Source organism: Theobroma cacao, chromosome 1 (assembly GCF_000208745.1).
Source record: "Theobroma cacao cultivar B97-61/B2 chromosome 1, Criollo_cocoa_genome_V2, whole genome shotgun sequence".
NCBI classification, from domain to species: domain Eukaryota; kingdom Viridiplantae; phylum Streptophyta; class Magnoliopsida; order Malvales; family Malvaceae; genus Theobroma; species Theobroma cacao.
Window position 1 is genome coordinate 16,379,288 of NC_030850.1, and position 21,357 is coordinate 16,400,644.

Genomic DNA, 21,357 nt, shown 5'->3' on the forward strand with positions numbered 1-21,357 from the left:
CATAACGTTTCAAACTCATTTCAACTAACTAAAATAATTTCATTTCACTCAAATAATCAACATGGCTTATGAATTTCTTAAGAATTTGGCTCGTGCCAAAACTCATTCTCAGGGATACCTTGGTCGGGCCATCCAACCGAGTCCACCAAGACTGTTAAAGAAAAGTTTATATACGCATAAGACACATTTTTACGTTTAAAAGCATAGTCGTTCCTTGGCATTGGCTGAGTTCACCCTCACGTGGTGGTTTAATGTGTAGTGAACTCTAAAGATTTACCTCAGGAGATACCCTCTGCGCCTCTCGTACCGAGGTAAAATATAACCGGGTTTACCGTGCCTCTCTCTAATAGGCTGGTCCACGGAAACCCGCCACTGCAGTGACTAATCAATATCCCACCAAATCAATAAAAGTTTCGATAGCATGACATGGAAATTATATAACTATCTAGTCTGTTAAGGCAAAACAAACAATTCATACAATTTCAACACAATTTCCAATTCAGCCATTCATGCCAATATCACCATAAGCCATTCAATTCAAACCATAAATTTACAACACAATCAAACAGTCTTCAATCACTCAATTTCAAAAATCATCATTCAATTTCAAAATGATTTATAAACTCATTTCATTTAATCACATTTTACTTATAAAACATAAGGATTTACCATTTAAACTCATTTAATCACAAAAACGAATAAAAACTACTTTAGATAATTAAGACGATAATAAGGTTACTCACAATATCGGGAGTCAAAGTACTCCTAGTCCCGATCTTTGGGTACAATCTCCTTACCCTTATCGAAAGTTTCACCACCTAAACATAATGCACAATAAACAATTTACTATATTTGTACTAAATTGTTATAAAACTAATTTAGGCTCTATATGAATGCATGAAATGGGATGCAAAATGTTCGGATTATTATCTAAATAAGGTGTTCTACGTAGCTTCAATTATGTATCGAAATAAAATGGTATTGGCCTAATTCGATCTATACACTAGTTAATTGGCCAATACATCCAATTCAACTCCAATTAACTTGATTCCACTTCCAACACTCCAAGTCATCAATTACAAGTTAAATAATATGTAATATCACAAAAATCCATCATCAATATCTTCCTTGTAAAATTCGGCCATTGAAGGTTTAGTGTAGAACATGTAATTTTCATGCTTGATTTTTACACCTTACATCATAAAACAACTAAAAACACCTAAATAGCATGAAATTCATCAAAGTCCATTATCCAATTTCTCTCTTGAAAATTTCAGCCAAGGAGTGTGGGTGAAGGGCATGAAATTTCTTGCTTGTTTTTCATGCTAAACATCACCAAACAACTAAAAACACTAAGATACCTTGAAATCTAACCAAATAAATCATCAAATCTTCTCTCCCTAAATTCGGTCAGCCATGAATCCTTCATGAGATCTTGAATTTTAACCATGGTCATTGAAAAAGAATGTATAAGAAAGGTAGATCACAAGCTAGAATTAAGAAATTTTACCTTTACTTGCTTAATTCTTGAAATTCAATGAATTTTCTCTTGATTTTCTTCTCTAGGGTTTGTTCTATGCTTTTTTCCTTTTGTTCTTGCCTTGGCAGGCCAAGAGAAATGAGATGGGAGAGTTTTAGTTGTGTTTATAAAGAAAAATATAATAATATTAAAGCTTGACACTTGTCACCATGTGATTGGTCCGTGCATAAAACTTAATAATTAAGCATTTCTTCTCCACCACATAAAATCCCTCAATTATCCAAAGTATAAAATGAATTTTATGAGTTTGACAAGTGTCAAGGTAGTGTAAAATTCCAAAAATTCTAATTACGTCCTTGTGGATACGTGAAATGACCTTTTTGCCCTTATGTTCGAAAAATTGTCAGAATTAAAATTTTTCACTTCTCAAGCTCAAATTATGTTCCAAATAGTCAAACTTGATCAAAATTTCATCCACCATCCCAAATTTGCCCTCAAGTGGAAAAATGACCATTTTACCCCTACATTATGAAAATTTCAATTTAACTCCAAATCAATCCTCGAACTCCGAATCACCATATTAAGTCATTCTAAGATTCAATAACTCTCAATTGCATCTTAAAATATTTATTTGAACTAGTTCAAGACTTAAATCAACTTAGTTGTACCACTAGGTACACTACTGACTTTTGACGATTTTTTCGAGGTATTCAAGTATGCAAGCATGTTGTTAAATACATAAATGACATGGCAAGTATATTATAGGGCTAGGCTTGACAGAATCATTTTTTTTTCATTTTTTTTCATTTTCTTTAACAAAGAAATTCTTAAGATGGGTTTTTTTTTGTGAGAAATCATAACTTAACCCCTATTTGTTAAAGAAATCCCCTTGCAATACCAACTTGTCACTCAATTTGTTGGTTGTCTTGAAACTTAAAGAATGTACCATGCAAGCTTTTATCTTTCTTTTGCATCTCATTCAATTCAAGTTGTATGCTTTTCATATTATTTTCCAATTTAATCCAAGTTTTAACTAGGTTCTTATTTTCAACCTTAAGTTTTGCTATGATGCCTTTATATTTCAACATTTTTTCTTCGAACTCAAACATAAAATCATCATAAGCATCTTGCATTCATAAGAGGTGTAATCATCTTCATTATGAGCATAGGAATCAAGATTATGAGGAAAAAGGTATACCTTGTAATCATCAAGTGCCATAAGAAAAAGATTTGCAATCTCATCATTTTCTTCATCTTGAGAGTCATCATTGTCACTCCAAGTTGCTATCATTAAGTCAAATGCAAGTAAAGCATAAATAATGAATCAAGGTAAAATATTTTCCTAAGCTAAATGCAAGCAATAAATCACAATGTAGAAAAATTAAAAGTAAGACACAAGATTTATAATGGTTCAGCTTTTCAAGTACCTACATCCACTCCTTTGGCAACCAAGGAAAGGATTCTTTCCTTTCAACTAGATGAAACAGTAACCTTCACAACTGCTTTTTCACGGGATCAAGTGATAACCCTTACACAATCTAGAAAGAGATTCTTGCCTTTTAACGAGATCAAACGATAACCCTTACACTAGATTTTTCAAAGGGATCAAGCAATAACTGATAATTTTATTATTTTGTCTCATTTTTTAAAAAAGCTAGCTAAGTTCTTGAGTTTAGATTAGAATTGAGTTATTTTTAATAACTTTTCTAAATAAGTTTATTTTTAGTGAGTTATTTTGTTTTATACTATTTTTATGTTATTTGCTTTAGTTTAGTTATTACTTATTAGCTTTTATGCTTTTGTAGGATTATAAGGGATACGACTTCAAATTGGTAAAGGTGTTTAAAGGACCAAAGCTTTGTTCATACATATTGCAATATTTTAAGCATAACTTCCACTCCAGATATCCAAATGAAGTGATTTTTAAGCCAATGGAAAACTAAGCTACAACTTTCATGACAAACTTTTCCCAGTTTTGCTTTAAAGTTGGAGAAAATTGTATTAGAAGTTGACAGAGTGTATTAGAATTTTCACAAAAACCTAAAGCCAGGCCAACGTTGCGGCATTGAAGGTCTATGCTGTAAAGTCGAGAGCCCAACTTTGAATTTTCAACCCAAATGTTAAATACTGCAGGCTGGTGCATGGTTTGTCAAACAAAAGAGTCCTAATAAGGTTTTAACACCTATATAAGCCTCTTTAAATAATTAATTATACTAGGTTTAGGTTGAATAAGGAGTTTTAGTTTTTAAAGAAATTAGCCACTAGAAATTCAAGAAGTCAAGCCTCCAAAGTGGAAGACTGGAGATCAAAATTGGCAATCTTTGTTTTTTTCTTTCCATATTCTTTTTATTATTCTTGTAATTTTTTATGCTCAAAATACTTGAGAAGTCCCTGTACTAGGGTATTTTCTTCAATTTAGTCTCTTTACTCAAAATTATAACATTTTAGTCGCTTAATTTTGAAAATTACTTCAATTTAGTCACTCTAATATTTTTTGTCCAAATTGACCATTATGTTGATGATGTCATCGCTGACGTGGTGTCAAATGCTGACATGGCATATAAAAGGATTATGGCTGTTGGAGTGGCAGTGCCATGTCAACATGCCAAGGGTGACATGGGACTGCCACATCACACTTCGGGGTTAGGCCAATGATGTGGCATCATGATGACATGGCACTGCCACGTCACCCTATGGATATGGATTGTTGATGTGCAACGTCAAGAGGTTGCCACGTGGTACTTTATTCTTCAAAAGAAGCACTTGTTGAGATTTGAACCCAAGACCTCTAACAAATAAACAAATGTCTTTACCATCACACCTAAACTCTTACATTTAATAATATCTTGCTTGAATTTCTTTTCTTTTTTTTTTCTTTCTTATTACAAATAAAAAAGAAAAAGAAAGAAGAAAAAAAATTCAAGCAAGTATTATTAAATGTGAGAGTTTAGGTGTGATGGTAAAGACATTCGTTTACTTGTTAGAGGTCTTGGGTTTAAATATCAGAAAGTGTTTATTTTGAAGAATAAAGTGCCACATGTTGGTATATAAAGAGTGCCACGTGGTTGCCTCTTGATGTGCCACGTCAACAATCCATATCCATGGGGTGACATGGTAGTGCCACTTCATCATGTTGGTGACGTGGCATCACCACGTCATTGGCCCAACCTTGAAGTGTGACGTGGCAATGCCACGTTACGCTTGAAGGTGTGATGGTAAAGACATTAGTTTACTTGTTAGACGTCTTGGGTTCAAATCTCAGCAAGTGTTTCTTTTGAAGAATAAAGTGCCACGCGTTAACACCTAAAGAGTGCCACATGGTATCCTCTTGACGTGCCACGTCAACAATCCATATCCATGGGGTGACATGGTAGTGCAACATCATCTTGTTGGTGATATGGCATTCCCACTTCATCGGCCCAACCTTGAAGTGTGACATAGCAGTCCCACATCACCCTTGGCATGCTGACATGGCACTACCACGTTAATAACCAAAATACCTTTATATGCCATGTCAGCATTTGATGCCATGTCAACAACGACGTTAGCATCGTAACGGTCAATTTGGACAAAAAATGTTAAAGGGACTAAATTGAAGCAATTCCCAAAATTAAGGGACTAAAGTATTGTAATTTTTAGTAGAGGGACTAAATTGAAGAAAATACCCTAGTACAGGGACTTCTCAAGTATTTTGACCAATTTTTTATGGTTGAACTTCAAATGATTTTTATTTCAATTATGAGTAGCTAAATTCCTTTTATCTAGGATTGCAATTGAACTCACATGTAATCTAAATTTTTAATCTCTTTCTTGCTTATTTTCAATGGCATTGTTTTGTTTATTTTAATTTATTTTTAATGCTTTTAATTGCTTAGATACAAATTAAATTGATTTGAAAACCTAACCATAACTTGGAAAAGGGAGATTAGTGTAGGCCAAGGTTGGAATAACATATGATCATATTTATTTGCTTGGATGAATAAATTGATTTGTGTATAGAATAGGAATATACCTATATGTCATATGTAACCAAGATTAGAGCTTGAATTTAATGAGTCTATTTTAATTTCAATTCACATAGGAATGTAATGTTTTGATTAAAATAGATATTTTTATAAGAGTTTTGGGAGAGCCTTATAAATAATTGAGGACTTTAGGTTAGTAATTCAATCCATTGAAATAAGTTAAGAGAGAAAGGTTAGATTTAGATGAAGTGTGAGGGATATTGTAATCCTAGGCTTATTTAGATTGATTTTTCTCTAATTATTATTGTTGTGATTTTTAGATTAGTTTATTGTGATTTAGTTTTATTTAATTTTTAGTTTAATTAATTTATTTTGACTGTTTGGATAAGACTAAATTGTTATAATTTTAGTACTTAAACAAAATTTTAGATCAATTCTCTATGGGATCGACACTTTACTTGCCATTATAATATTTGTTCGATAGGTACACTAGTGTGGGTAGAAAATTAGACAACAAGTTTTTGGTGTTGTTGCCAAGGAATTGTTTTCTAGAATTTTTGTTAATATTAATATGAGGCAAAGTTAGTCTTACTTCAAACTTTATTTTCATGTTCTCAAGTATCTTTGGTCATTCTATGCAAAGGAAAAGAAACTTGAAAACATCTTTTCATGTTTCAAGAGGAACAATATTCAAATCTTTATAAACCTTAAACCCTAAAGATAGAAAGAACATTTCGCAGACTTCGAAGGAAAATTTGCAAGTTACAACTCCTAATCAAACAATGGTCGAAGATAACAACAATAATGGCAACAAAGCCATTAATCAGATTCTTGAAGAGAACAAGTCCTTGCAAAATTATGTTATTCCTTTCTTGTAAAGCTTGCATTAAAACATCAAAAGACCTCCCAATAAAAGCAAATAATTTTGAAATCAAGCCTACTTACATTCAGATTGTTTAGTCATCAATTCAATTTGGTGGATTACCTAGTAATGATCCTCATTCTCATCTAGTGAATTTTCTGAAAATTTGTGACACTTTCAAGTACAATGGGGTAATTGATGATGCTATCAGATTGAGACTCTTTCCGTATTCTTTAAGGGATAAGGAAAAAATCTAGCTGAATTTACTTCCAATGAGATTTATCACTACATGGGATGACTTGGTTCAAAAATTTGTGGCTAAATTTTTTCCACCAACCTACACTACAAACATGAGGAATGATATAACATCATTTACACAATTTGATAGTGAGTCCTTGTATGAAGCTTGGGAGAGATTTAAGGATTTACTTAGAATATGTCCACACCACAGGCTTCCAAAATGGCTATAAGTTTAGACGTTTTACTATGGGTTGATGAGTTAAATCAAAGCTACAATTGATGCTGTTGTTGGTGGGGCATTAATGGGTAAGAATCTTGATGAGGCAATGAATTTTTTGGAAGAGATGACATCTAATAATTACCAAAGGCCATTAAAAAGATTTGGCCCTAAAAAAGTTGCAAGTGTTTATGAGATTGAAACGCTTAATGCCTTGACTGCACAAGTAGTTGCATTGTCAAAGAAATTTGATATAATGGGGGTTAATGTTGTCCACAACTCCTATATAACTTAGGATTTGTGTGGAGAATACCACTCAAGCGAGCAATGTCTATCTAATCCTGAATTGGTACAATTTGTTCGGAACTTCAACAGGCAACGGAATAATCTATATTCCAACACCTATAATCCTGGTTGGAGGAACCATCCTAACTTTTCATGGAACAACAAGCCAGGGACTTCAAATCTAAGGCCAAATATACCCCATGGCTTTCCACAACAAGCTAGACCTCTTGTCCCTAAAAAGAAGCCTACCGTGGAAGATGTTCTCATGCAATACATGACAAAAAAATGATGCCACCATTCAAAGTCAAGCAACTTTATTGAGAACTCTTGAGACTCAATAGGGCCAACTTGCTAATTCCATTAATAATAAGCCCTAAGGTACCTTACCAAGTGACACTAAAGCCAATCCTAAAGGTAAGGAACAATGCAAGGCAATCACTTTAAGGAGTGAAAAGAAGGTTGAAGGGGTAAGTAAAAAGGCAATTGGATCTTCAAAAAAGCATGTTAATGTTGAGAAAGAAGTTGAAGCTGAAAAGAAAGATGATGGGAAAACTGGAAATCAACTGAAATCTCAAGTAAATTATCCTCTACCACCATTTCCATAAAGGTTGCAAAATTAAAATCTTGATAAGTAGTTTCAAAAATTTCTCAATGTCTTTACAAATAAATATCCCTTTTGTTAAAGCTTTGGAACAAATACCAAGCTATGTTAAGTTCTTGAAAGACATTCTTTCCAAGAAGAGAAAATTAGGTTAGTTTGTAACTGTTCTTTTTACAGAAGAATGTATTGGGATTCTTCAAAATAAATTACCCCTAAAACTCAAGGGTCCTTGTAGTTTCTCAATTCCTTGCACAATTGGTATTTTGTTCTTTGCTAAAGCTTTAAGTGATTTGGGTGCAAATGTCAATTTGATGCCATTATCGATCTTTGAGAAACTTAGTTTGGGGGAATGAAAGTCGACTTTTGTGAAACTATAACTTGTTGATCGTTCCTATGTTTATCCAATAGGAATCATTGAAGATGTTCTTGTCAAGGTAGATAAATTTATCTTTCTAGTTGATTTTGTGAATCTTGACATGGAGGAAAATAAGCAAATCCCGATCATCCTTGGAAGACCTTTCTTAGAAATAGTTAGAGCTTTAATTGATGTGGAAAAAAGTGAGCTTACCTTGAGAGTTCAAGATCAATAGGTAACATTCAATATTTTTAGAGCTTTAAAATTTCCTATGGAATCTAAAGAATGTTTTTGTAAGAATGTGGTAAGTAGTCTGACAAATAAGGTATTCTCAACAAAATATCCCAATGACTCACTTGAAGCATGCTTAGTTGCAAATACTAATAAAGATGATGTTGAATTTCTTGAATACTCAAATTTGTTGGATGCTTACCCAAGATTTAAATCTATTCATCAATTTGAGTCTTTAGAAGTTTCATCTTCTATAATGCTAGCTTTTAAGCCCTTCATTGAAAAACCACCTACCTTGGAACTTAAACCTTTGCCAACACACTTAAGGTATGCTTTCTTGGAAACTCTTCCACTCTTCCAATAATTATTTCTACTTCCTTTACTAAAATATAGGAAGATAAGCTTTTGAGGACATTTGGAGAGTTCAAGAAAGCAATAGGATGGACCATTATAGATATTAAGGGAATTAACCCTTCCATATGCATGCATAAGATCTTTCTTAAGGACAACCACAAGGCCACCATTTAACATCAAAGAAAACTCATTCCTATCATGAAAGAAGTGGTCAAGAAAGAAATCATTAAGTGGTTAGATGTTGGAATTATTTATCCAATCTTTGATAGCATATGCGTAAGTTTAATACAATGTATACTAAAGAAAGAGGTAATAACTGTGGTTTTTAATGACAACAATGAACTGATTCCTACAAGAACAATGATTGGGTGGAGAGTTTGCATGGATTATCACAAGCTTAACAATGCTTTAAGGAAGGATCACTTTTCTCTCTCTTTCATTAATCAAATGTTAGATAAATTGGTTAGTAAAGACTATTATTGCTTTTTGGATGGTTATTCTGGATACAATCAAATTGCCATATCTCCTTAAGATCAAAAGAAGCCTACCTTTACATGTCCTTATGGTACATTTGCATTTAGAAGAATGCCATTTAGATTATGTAATGCCCCTACCACTTTTCAAAGATGCATGATGACCATATTCATAAACATGGTGGAACAATGTTTGGAGGTATTTATGGATGATTTTTCTGTTTTTGGAAATACTTTTGATATTGTCTCATGAATCTTGCTAAGGTACTCAAGCAATGTGAAGAAACAAATTTGGTATTGAATTGAGAAAATTACCACTTCATGGTGTAAAAAGGCATTGTTCTTGGGCACAGAATTTCCAGTAAAGGTATTGAGGTAGACAAGGCAAAAATTGAAACCATTGAAAAGCTTCCACTGCCAACAAATGACAAAGTTATTAAAAGTTTTATTGGCCATGCTAGCTTTTTATAAGAGATTCATCAAGGATTTTTCTAAGATTTCAAAACCACTATGCAATCTTTTGGAAAAAGATGTGCCATTTTAATTTGATGATGTTTGTCTTGAAGCATTTGATGAATTAAAGAAAATATTGATTTCTGCACCTATCATCATAAGTCCAGACTAGACTCTTCCTTTTGAACTAATGTGGGATGCAAGTGACTATACGATGGGTGCTATTTTGAGTCAAAGGAAAGACAAAATCTTTTATTCAATTTACTATGCTAGCAAGACCTTGAATGAGGCACAGAAAAATTACACAACAACAAAAAAAGATCTTTTGGTTGTAGTTTGTGTTTGACAAATTTCACTCTTATCTAGTTGGAACAAAGGTGTCTACACTGATCATTTAGAAATCAAGTATTTGATTGCCAAGAAGGATGGTAAACCAAGATTGATAAGATGGATTCTTTTATTACAAGAGTTCGATTTAGAAATTCGTGACAGAAAAAGAACAAAGAATCAAGCAGCAAACCACTTATCAAGATTGGAGAATAAAGCTCAAAATGGAGACTCAACCGCAATCAAGGAGACCTTTTCAGATGAACAACTTATGCAAGTTGGTAAGAAAAGACTTCCTTAGTATGTTGATTTTGTGAATTATCTGGTAAGTAATACTCTTCCTCTTGATTTAAATTTTCATCAGAAAAAGAAATTTTTACATGATGTTAAATATTATGTTTAGGATGAGCTTTTCTTGTTTACATAATGAAAAAACCAGATTCTTTGAAGGTGTGTCCCAGAGGAAAAAATCCACAGTATACTTTAGCACTACTATTCTTTAGATTATGGAAGACATTTTAGAAGAGACTGAACTGTTGCTAAAGTTCTCCAATTAGGTTTGTATTGGTCTACATTATTAAAGACATTCACTGCTTTGTTTTACAATGTGATAGATGCCGGAGAATAAGTAACATATCAAGGAGACAAGAGATGCCTCTCAATACCATCCTTGAAGTAGAGATCTTTGATGTGTAGGGTATTGACTTCATGGGTCCATTCATACCTTCATACAACATTAAATACATCTAGGTGGCTGTTGATTATGTCTTGAAGTGGGTTAAAGCAGCAGCTTTTCATACTAATGACTCCAAGGCATAAAGAAAAATATCTTCACTCGATTTGGCACTCCAAGGCCAATCATTAGAGATGAAGAGAGTCATTTTTGCAACAAATATTTTGACACACTTCTTACAAAATATGGAGTTAAACACAAAGTTGCAACTGCTTACCATCCTCCAACAAGTGGCCAAGGTAAGGTGTCCAATAGAGAGATTAAGATGATTTTGGAGAAAACACCGTGTCCCTCAAGGAAAGATTGGAAAGAAGATTAGATGATGCATTATGGGCATATCAAACTACTTATAAGACTCCAATTAGTATGTCTCCATATAAGTTAGTCTTTGGAAAAACTTGTCACCTGTTAGTGGAGCTTAAGCAAAATGATTATTGGGCCATTAAGAAGTTGAATTTTGATTTGCAAACAGCTGGTGAAAAAAGGCTTCTGCAATTAAATGAACTTGATGAATTTCAACTTCAAGGCTACTAGAACGTTAAAATCTATAAGGAGAAAACAAAAAATTGGAATGATAAGAAAATAATGGAATGTCACTTCGAACTTGGCCAATATGTGTTGCTCTATAATTTTTGCTTGAAATTGTTTCCAAGCAAGCTTAAATCAAAGTGGTCTAGGCCATTTGTAATCACTAAGGCGTTTACACATGGAGCAGTCAAAGTCGTAGAGAAATATGGTCAAATATTCAAAGTTAATGGTCAAAGATTGAAGCGTTATTAGGGAAGCAAAATTAATCGCAAAAAGTCCTCAATAATTCTCTTTGACACTACCTAAATTTGAGATAGTCAAGCTAATGACTATAAAGAAGTGCTTCTTGGGAGGCAACCCAAGCATTCTAACTTAATCTACTAACTTTAAAATTATTTTCTATTATTAATTATTTATTTTTCACTTACTAATTGATTTTTTTATTTTTACAAGTACCATTTAATTTAAAAAAAAATCAATGCCACAACGTTGAAGGATTTGCACTACGATGTCCCAACATCAAAAGTTTGTTGTTTCAAAAAGTATTCAGTGCCACGGAGTGAGTCCTATAGCACCGTGATGCCTTGGCATCCCATGTATGCCAAGGCCACCTTGACTCTAAATCGGAAAAGGAATTCAATGCCACAGCTCTGCATGACTTGCCCTGTGACGCCAAGCTGGAAAAAAGAAAACCATAACCCTCTATTTAAACCCTCTTATCCCCATACAACCTCATTAGCCTCTAACACAAACTCTTTCTCTAAATACTTTCATTCTTCCATTCTCTCCAACTTCTCTCTATGAACCCATCAAAACTTCTCAAGCAAATCATCAACCAAAATCACTTTTTGCCTTCAACATTCCTCATTGGTGCTTCAAATATTCAAGTAAGTCTACTTTTCTTTGCTTTTGAGATATTGTGGACTTTAAAGACATTGCATGGAAGAAGTTTGGCTTAATTGGTATTGATGATTGTGGAATTAACTATGTTGCATTGAAAGTTGCTAGGTAGGTACTTGTTTGAATATTATTTAGAGATTAATTTCTGATATTTGTTTGAAGTTTAATTTTGTCATTGCCAATGGCACCCAAAAGAGATAGGGATAGTGTTGGTGATCTATAAAACTCTAGTACTTGAGAGAGGATTCGATGTGAGTGAGGGTTACTACCTAGAAATTCATGAGATTATTATTGCCAAGCAGTGGACCACATTTTGTAAACACCCTCTTGCCACTACAATGTGCATTGTTAGGGAGTTTTATGTTAATGCACAAGCACATAATAATGGGTCTGCTTTTGTTTGAGGGAAATTTGTGCCATTTAATGCTGATGCGATTAATGCTTATTTTGATATTCAAGAGGCTGTGGTTTATGACTACTTTGAATTTGTTATTGGGGAGCTTGATTTTGATGAGGTGATTAATTATTTGTGTAAGGGTAATGGGGAGTGGAAGATGTCTAAGGTGATGCCAGTGTTTTTCAAGAGCATTCAACTCCATGGTGCTTACAAGTGTTGGTTGTATTTTGTTGTAGCTAGGATGCTTCCAGTGAAGCATGTTAGTGATATTACTAAGGATAAAGCTTTATTGCTTTATTGTATTTTGATTGGAAAGGCCATTGATATTGGGAGGCTAATATACAACACCATCCTTCTTTCTACTAATACACCTTGTGAGGGCATATGGTTTCCTTCTTTAATCATCGAGTTGTGTAAGAGAGTTAGTGTAGAGTGGGGATCTGGGGAAAAGTTGCTATATCCCAAAGGTTCGATTGATGATGCTATAATTGTGAAATTTATGCAACAAGATTTATCCACTACTGGAGGCAGTTCGTCTACTGTGAAGCCTTGAGTACCTCGTCCCCATACTTTGTCCATGGCATAGAGGATGGAGCAACTTGAGCTTTGCATGGACCATCAAGCACAATGTACTCGAGCCATTGAGCAAATGATGAGAGCATATGCAAGACATGTGGGCATAGATATGGATGTTTGTTGTGGATTTAGTACATGCAAGAATATGTATCTAACAAGTAATATAGACAATAAATCTAGAATTTTATCCCATAAGGATTTGATCCTAATTTTTCATTAAGTATTAAAATTATGATAGACTAATCTTATTCGAGGAACTCGATTATATAGAAAACCAATTAAAACTAAATTCAATCAAACACTAAACTAATTAACAAAAACTAAATATTCACTAGAGAAATGCAATAGACTAAAACCTAGGATTATGGGTTCATTCAATATTTCATCAAACATCTGTTTTCTCATTATTTACATTCATGGGTGGTTTTGTTAACCTAGAATCCAAACCTATGCACAAGTCTCTGTCGAGATGCTTGTACTAATACTTAACTTAATTGGGTCATTATATGTCTATAGTAATAAATTATATAAGGTTCATTAAGTTCGTGTTCTAATCTAGCTATGTATGGCATTTAGGCGTATGTCTACCCTAATTGCAAATTAAATCACCTATTCTTTAAGTGACATGAACATACACTATTCAAACCTTAATCCAATCTAAAATTACTTTGTTGAGTCTCATTTAGATTCACAAATCACTCAATTGTTGGCCAAACAATCAAAAGAATTACGAACAGGTTTGAATAAACATAACAATTCCCATTCATAATAAATAAAATAGAAACCAATATTCAAATTACATGCTGAAATCCACCATAGTTCTAGAAAAATAATTTAGCTCATAACATCTAATAAAAACATCATCCAAAGAAACTTAGCCCTTAATCCAAGTCAAAAAATTAAAAGAAGAACAAAAGTAGAGAGAAAAACTAAGAATTGAAGCTTTTTTATTTCAAATCTCCCTCAAATTCTTTTCCCTTCTTGCTTTGTTTTTGGCTCTTTTTCTCCAGAATAATTGCTTGCCATCCTTTTCTCAAAACTTTTAAAAGGTCCTTTAAATAATCTCCAAAAGCCTTAGTTGTAAAAATCCTATAAGCAAAATAAAGAAACCTGTATAGCGCTGCGACATTGCCTTCCTTGGCATCGTGGCCTCGGGCCAATGTATAGTGCACCTTTCACCAGCCAGTGTCGCAGCGCTGTGCTCTCTAGATTTTGCATGATGTACTTGAAGCATCTTGGTGTTGCAGCCTTGAGTAACTTAAGGTTGCAACCTTCATTCCTTGTGCTGCCTTGTGCAAAATTATAGCAATCCAACCTTTTCCAATGTGATTTTCACCTCAATTTGCTCTGAATTGGATGATATGGTAAACATAAAAGTTGTAGCCATATATTTTATCTTTCCAATGGCTCAAGAATCTCATCAATTGGACTTCTATAACTCATGTTACCCTCAAAATACTACATGTACAAATAAAGCCATCGCCAATAAAATAAATCAACAATAACTAAACTTAAAGTAATTTAAGTTATCCTTAAACTTCAGTAATCAACAATAACAAGTTATTCTCAAAATTGCATGAATTTCATCAATTAAGATCTTTTCATCAAATTCCCTACAAGAACAATAAAATAAATCAACAATAACTAAACTTAAAGTAATTTAAAGCAAAATAACATAAAATTGAACTAAAATAACTTAAACTAAACTAATCACATGTATTAAATTAAATTAAGCAAAATAAATAAAATACTTAAATTCTAAACATAAAATCTCAAAAACTTAGCTATTTAAGCCCACAAAATGTGACAAAATAACTTTATATAATAGAGTTATCAATGCTTTTTTTGTTTTGCTAGATGATCCCACCAATGTTGATGGAACTAATGATGTTGATGAGGAGGAAGTCTAGATTCGCTCTATCATTGTTCAACTGTCAAGGAAGTTTTTGTATACCTTATCTTTATTTTTGTTAAAAATTGGGGACAAAGTTTTGTTTTAAGTTTGGAGGGGTGTTTTTAAATTTTGTTTAGTGTGTGGCTTTATTGTTATGATTTGCTTGTGTTTATTTTATTTGCTTTAAATTTGTTCTTCTATTTTGCATGCTTTATTGGCTTTAATTTTTAGCAATTTTGTTATTTTTCACTTATATAAAAAAATTTTAAATAAAAAATAAAAAATTTGCTTCAAATGTTTTAAAACCTTGTTTATGATTTTTCCCTATCCTAGGATGATAGTTTGATTATTTTATGATTTTAGCTTTCAGGAAGAATATGGGTATGATTTGCATTTGTGTTGACGTCCTTGTGATAACTTTGTTGTAGAATGAGACTTCCAATAATTTGAACACTCTATTCCTTTACTTAGAATTGTTATGTGATTTAAAAAAAGTTTATGTTAATAAAAGTATAGTGAAGTCAAGGATTCTAAAATTTGTTTGATTCTCTCTTGAGATGAAATTCTAGATAATACTTAAGATAGAAAATGATTTAGGCCATCTTTGGGTCTCTTTGAGCCTACCTTGTTATAAAGCTATCCCTAGTAACCCCTTTTGGGCCTAATTTTCCTTTTCTTTGTTAGGCACATATTTATGTTAACCTAAGCCTTTTTATATACTTCCAATTTTGAACCCTTCATCCTTAAGTATTTTGATACTTCTAGGAATTATTTTGAGCTTAAAGTTAAAATAAGGAGAAAAGGGTGTTGAAAAAAAATATGTTCATTGGTGCAAGAAATATACTCGTTGTTAAAAAAATAAATATATAAATAAATAAATAAAAAGGGAAGAAAAGAAAAGGAAAGTGTATCATAAGTTTGGGGCTGCTATGAGGAAGACAAAAAAAATTTTTTGAGCTCTTAAATAGGTCATAGATTAAATAGGATGAATTTTAGCTTAAATATTTTTTTTATCATACCTTGACCCTAGCCTTATATTATATGCTTAATAAAGACCTACTGATCCTTGAACCAGTGTTAGTCTATATTAGTGGATAGAGAGATGAAAAGCAAACCTCTGGGATCCTAATACTAATCTATGCTTAGAATTAGCAAAAATCAATCTGAATTGAATGATATTCTTTGTAAGAGATTATTCATACACACACACACACACACACACATAGGAAGTCCCTTTGAAAGTGAATTTTCACTTGAATTGATGCATAAGTTTAAAGATTATTTGTATTTTTGTTGGTAGGATTAATACACGCAAGTGCATGTGGCCGTATAAGTAAAACAAAGGTAAGTCGAGTATCGTTTCCCATAGAGATTTGTACCTATTCTTACTAAGTATTAAATTTATAACAAAGTAATCTTATCTAAGCGCTTGATTTCAAATGATTAATTAAACTAAAATTAATTAATTAACTAAAGAATTAAAAAAGAATCAAAATATCAATAAGAGAAATATTTACTCAAAACCCAAGATTATGGTGTTTTTCAAAACTTCATCTAAATTAAATCATTCTCCTTAACTTAAATTAATGGAATACATGGCTAACCTAGAATCCATATTATGTACACGTCTCTGTCGAGATCATGCACACATACTTTTTCAAAAATAATCCCACATGCCTATGCAAATTAATTAGAAAAAGTTCATTAGGTTTGTGTTCTAATTTGGCTGCCTAATGTATTAAGGTATATGTCTATCCTAAATACGAAACTATCACCTAACTTCAAATTAAATTGAACAAAGACTATTAAAAACTATGGTTTATTCTAAACTCCCTCTATCCAGTTCCATTTAGAAACCTAATACAATTCAACTAGTGATCAAGCAGTGAAAAGCAATATGTACAGAATTGAATAAATTATGCAATTTCCATTAATACCAAGCAAGGAAAAATCAAACATTCAAACTACATAATGAAATAACCCATAATCCTAGAAAACAAAATTAGTTCATCATTGTTTTTATAGCAAACATAATTAAATCAAGAGAAAAAACCATTTCTAGAGCAAAATAACAGGAAAGAAATGAAGAGTAACGAAATAGCAAATCCTCTTTCGATTCTTGATCCTTGATTCTTTCAATTTCTTCTCATTTCTCTCTTTTCTCTCAAAAACTACCGTTCGTTGCCTCTATGAACCCCCTTTCTCAACTAAAGAAAAAAACCTATTTATACCCTCTAAAAATCCCTAAAAGCTAATTTCTCGATTGGCTTCAAATTATTAATCCACGTAAGAGAGCAACAGCCTTGCTCCAAGGGCGTCGCGATGCTCCTGACTTATAAAAGTTTTTGTAGGTTTTCCATCCAATGCCGTAGCGCTCCTCCTTGGGCGTTGGGGCACTAGACTCTCGAGTTTTTGAATGGATTCCATGATGCTTCTCCTAGGTGCTGTGGTACTGGGCTTTACACGGTCGCAACGCTGCTTGCTCTTGTGCTGCCTTGGTGCAATCTACTATAATTCCTCATCTTACAACGTGATTTTCACCTACCTCGATGCTGATCTTGGTGAAATGGTAAATATAAAAGTTGTAAGTTGCCTCTTAGCTTTCCTATTGTCCAAGAATCATGTGATTGGATCTTTGTATCTCGAATTATGCTTGAATTACTGCAACATGTTCAATGACAATCAGCACTTGGCCTTCATTGCATAGTTCATCACCCTCAAACTTTATGCAATTGAAAACCTACATACACAAAAACTAAAGCAGCATTAGCCTAAAATAGGACTTCTAACATGAAAATGAGCTAGAATTATATAACTTAAACTAAGTTCATATCTTTTACATTAATCAACCAAAAACATAAAAGTTGCTTAAAAACTAATTCAAACATCAAGACTTAGCTACATTAAAACTCCAAAATGAGGCTAAATAACTCAACATAACAGAGTTATCACACAACCAAACTTAATATTTTGCTAGTCCTTGAACAAAAACTAAAATGAAACAGCATGGTTGAAAACACCAACTATGAGAATGCACCAAATCATTGATCATCTTTAATTTCCTCATATCTTATCTTGTCTTCCAAGCTCAAAACAAAACAAGGATATTATTTAAGTTCACGTTTCATCCAAATGCATGCTCCTTTTTCAAATCGGTTTCAGTGTGTGTGTGAAGTTTCTTACAATGAACATCATGCACTTTGGAAAAGATTATGTTTATGCAAATCTCAATAAGCTTAGAATTTCATATGTTTGTTTTTCATCTCCTTCTCCCCTAATGTAGGCCACCACTTAGCTAAGGATCCTTAGGACTTTATTCAATTTATAATGTTCGGCTAGGGTTGAGGTATGATACGGGATATATTAAGGTTCAAATCACCCTAAACATATAATTATTCTAGGATCTAAATAACTTTATCTTCCTTCACCAAGTACACTTTTTTCTTTCTTCTTCACTTTTCATTCATCAAACATAATTTTTTTTTATTCACAATTCAACATCCCTTCAAACTTGTTTTCTTTGACATTTGTAGAATGAATGCTTCAGATCATGGTTGTAAATTTTTATTAACTCATTCTTCTTACTGTTTCAACATTTATCTATATATAAATCCTAAAACAATATACATGCTTAGGAATGAGGGTAATGGAATTGGAAATTTATTTACAAGCTAGGATAATTTATTTCTGGCTGACAAAGAAAAAGATAAATTTAGGCTCAAAGAGGTGTATTAAGGATAGAATTTGACTACGATAGCTCGAAAAGGCCTAATCAATCCAAAGATTGCCTAAATCATTTCCTAACTAAGTATAACTTAGAATTTTTCCCCAAGTAAGGATCAAACAAATTCTAAAACTCTAAACTTAGTTTAAAGATTCACACTCACATATTCATTTTCTAAATGTATATCATGAAACAATATAAGAAACATAGTGCTCAAAATTGTAAATCACTTTCCAAAATGATGCTATGCATAAGAATTTCACATAATACTATTGTCACGATCCAAATTTCGGGCCATGACAGGCACGTGGGCCCAATAGATGTAGCCCACTAAGCTCAAGCAAGCCTATTTATATAACTTGTTCATCATTCTATCATAAGTGACTAAAGTCACGTTTCATAATTTCAATTCAAAATATACATATATTGTCTAGAACATATGTCTTAATAATTTACATCAGGTTTGTCTATACACAACAAAGGGATTCTTGACTTCCAGCGGAGAGACTTGGGCAAATGTAATGCTATAGAATGCCGAGATACCTACCAAGGAGACGAATCTATAAGGACACCTCGACCTAGTTACCGACTGCCTCCTGATCTGAAAACATGAAGTTGAAAACAGTGAGTATAAACACAGTGAGTGAACAAAGGAAGGGAATAAGAAATCGATAAGGAAAGTTTAAAGAAATCATGATGCACTTATTTCCAAAACAATGTAATTTAGTTTAGTTCTTATTAAAACCCTTATTTTAAACCCTTAATGAGTTAATCACTTGACGATAAAGGATCCATGCACTAACAAAGGATTTGAGGAGTGAAACTTTAATAACATTTAAGCAAGTCAAGTGAAACGACGGGTCCTCGCTGCAGTAAAAATTCATTCTCGCTGCAGCGAAATTTGGGCTCAAATTATCAGCTGGCCGAGGGTTTCTTACTAAAACCCCTCATTTCAAACTTAATTAAATAAATTCCTTAATGTTGAGAGTTCATGATCAACTATAGTGCTAAAGAAATGGAAAATGGGGCAGCAACCAAACAAGGTAGCAAGCAAAATAGAATGTTTCTCGCTGTAGTGAGAAGCTTCCGCAATTTTCTCGCTACAGTGAGAACTAGGCCAATGTAACCCCCAAAACCCAAGAGTTTTTCACTGTAGTGAGAAACAGGACACCAAACAAAAGTTTTCATTCTCTCAAGAAAAGGACATTTTGCTGCAATGACAAAATCAACTTGAAAATACTTAGAAATTTCCAAGGTTCAACATCCAAGATTTCACATGCATTACAACCATATACCATATTCATGAACTTTCTATAACACACATATATGTATATATGTATACATACGTCACCATGCATACCATCCTGCCACACTTCACTCATGTGCACTCCCACACGCACATAGTTGGGTCATCATTAACACACAAAAAGGAGCATCCAATGCATAATATACATATCAATAAAATGTGTTAATGCATGAACCATTTATATGGCACATTTTCACAAGATAGAAACATTTCACCAAAGGCTTGTTCCCCAGGTATATTTTTAAAGCAAAAACAAATGAACTTTCAAATGATTCATTTAAACATGTAGGCACTTCCCAAAACATTTTGAAATGCAAGATCATTCACCGGTATTTGTAAAATCTTTACCCAACTTGTGAGACCCTGTCAAGCTCGATTAAAAGACGGTATTGTACTGAGTGGTACAACTAAGTTAAATAGAGCCTTGAACTAGTTCAAATAAAAATTCTAAGAGGAAATTGAAAATTTTGAAACCCACAGAATTGCTTAGAATAGTGATTTGGAGTTCAAGGTCTAGTTTGGAGTCCATCAGGAAAATTGACCGATTAGGGACAAAACGATCATTTTACCATATGATGATTAAATGGAGATTTCTAGCCAAGATTTGATCACATTTGACCAAGAATAATTATATGAAATATAATTATGATTTTTGGAGTATAAAATGATGTTTAGCAGTGAAAAATTATGATTCCAGGTATTTTTAGAGCACAAGGGTAAAATGGTAATTTTGCCACTAGAGGACTAAACGGGAATTTTTATAAAATGATTTTTGCCCCATTTGGTTAATATTGATCAATATTAGCGTTATTTGAGGTTGAAAAGTAGAAATAATGTGATTTTGGTACATTTCACAATATAGGGGCAAAATCATAATTTTTTCTTCTCGAGGGTAAATCGGTAAATTTTTAGCCCCAGCACTTGTCAAGACCAAGGAATTTTAAATGTGATAGGATTGGAGAAATACCAGAATATTTGTGGTGAAAAATTAAGAAGAAAAAGTCAAAAAGTTAAAAATTGGGCCAATAAGCATGTGACACGTGGCATGCTTGATTATTTTATTATTTTCTATAGAAATCAGCCCATTAAATTCCCAACTCTCTCACCATATTCGGCCTAGGCAACCAGCAACAAGAAAAAAGGAAGAACAAAGGGAAAAACAAGAAAACCTAGGTGAAAATTCAAAGAAAAAGTGAAGAAATCAAGGAAACAAGCTAGGTAAGTTAAAATTTCTTTAATTCTCCTTGATACCTAGCTTACCCATGCTTTTGTTCTTGATTTCCATGGTTGAATATTGAGTTATCATGATGAATTCAATTCTGAAAAATGGGTATGGAAGAGGAATTGTTGTTGGAATAATTTGATTTTAGACTATGTTAGTGTTTAGGGATAGTTAAGCATGGTTATGAACAAAAACACAAAAGAAATATTCAATTTCTCTAGGGTTCCTTGTTGG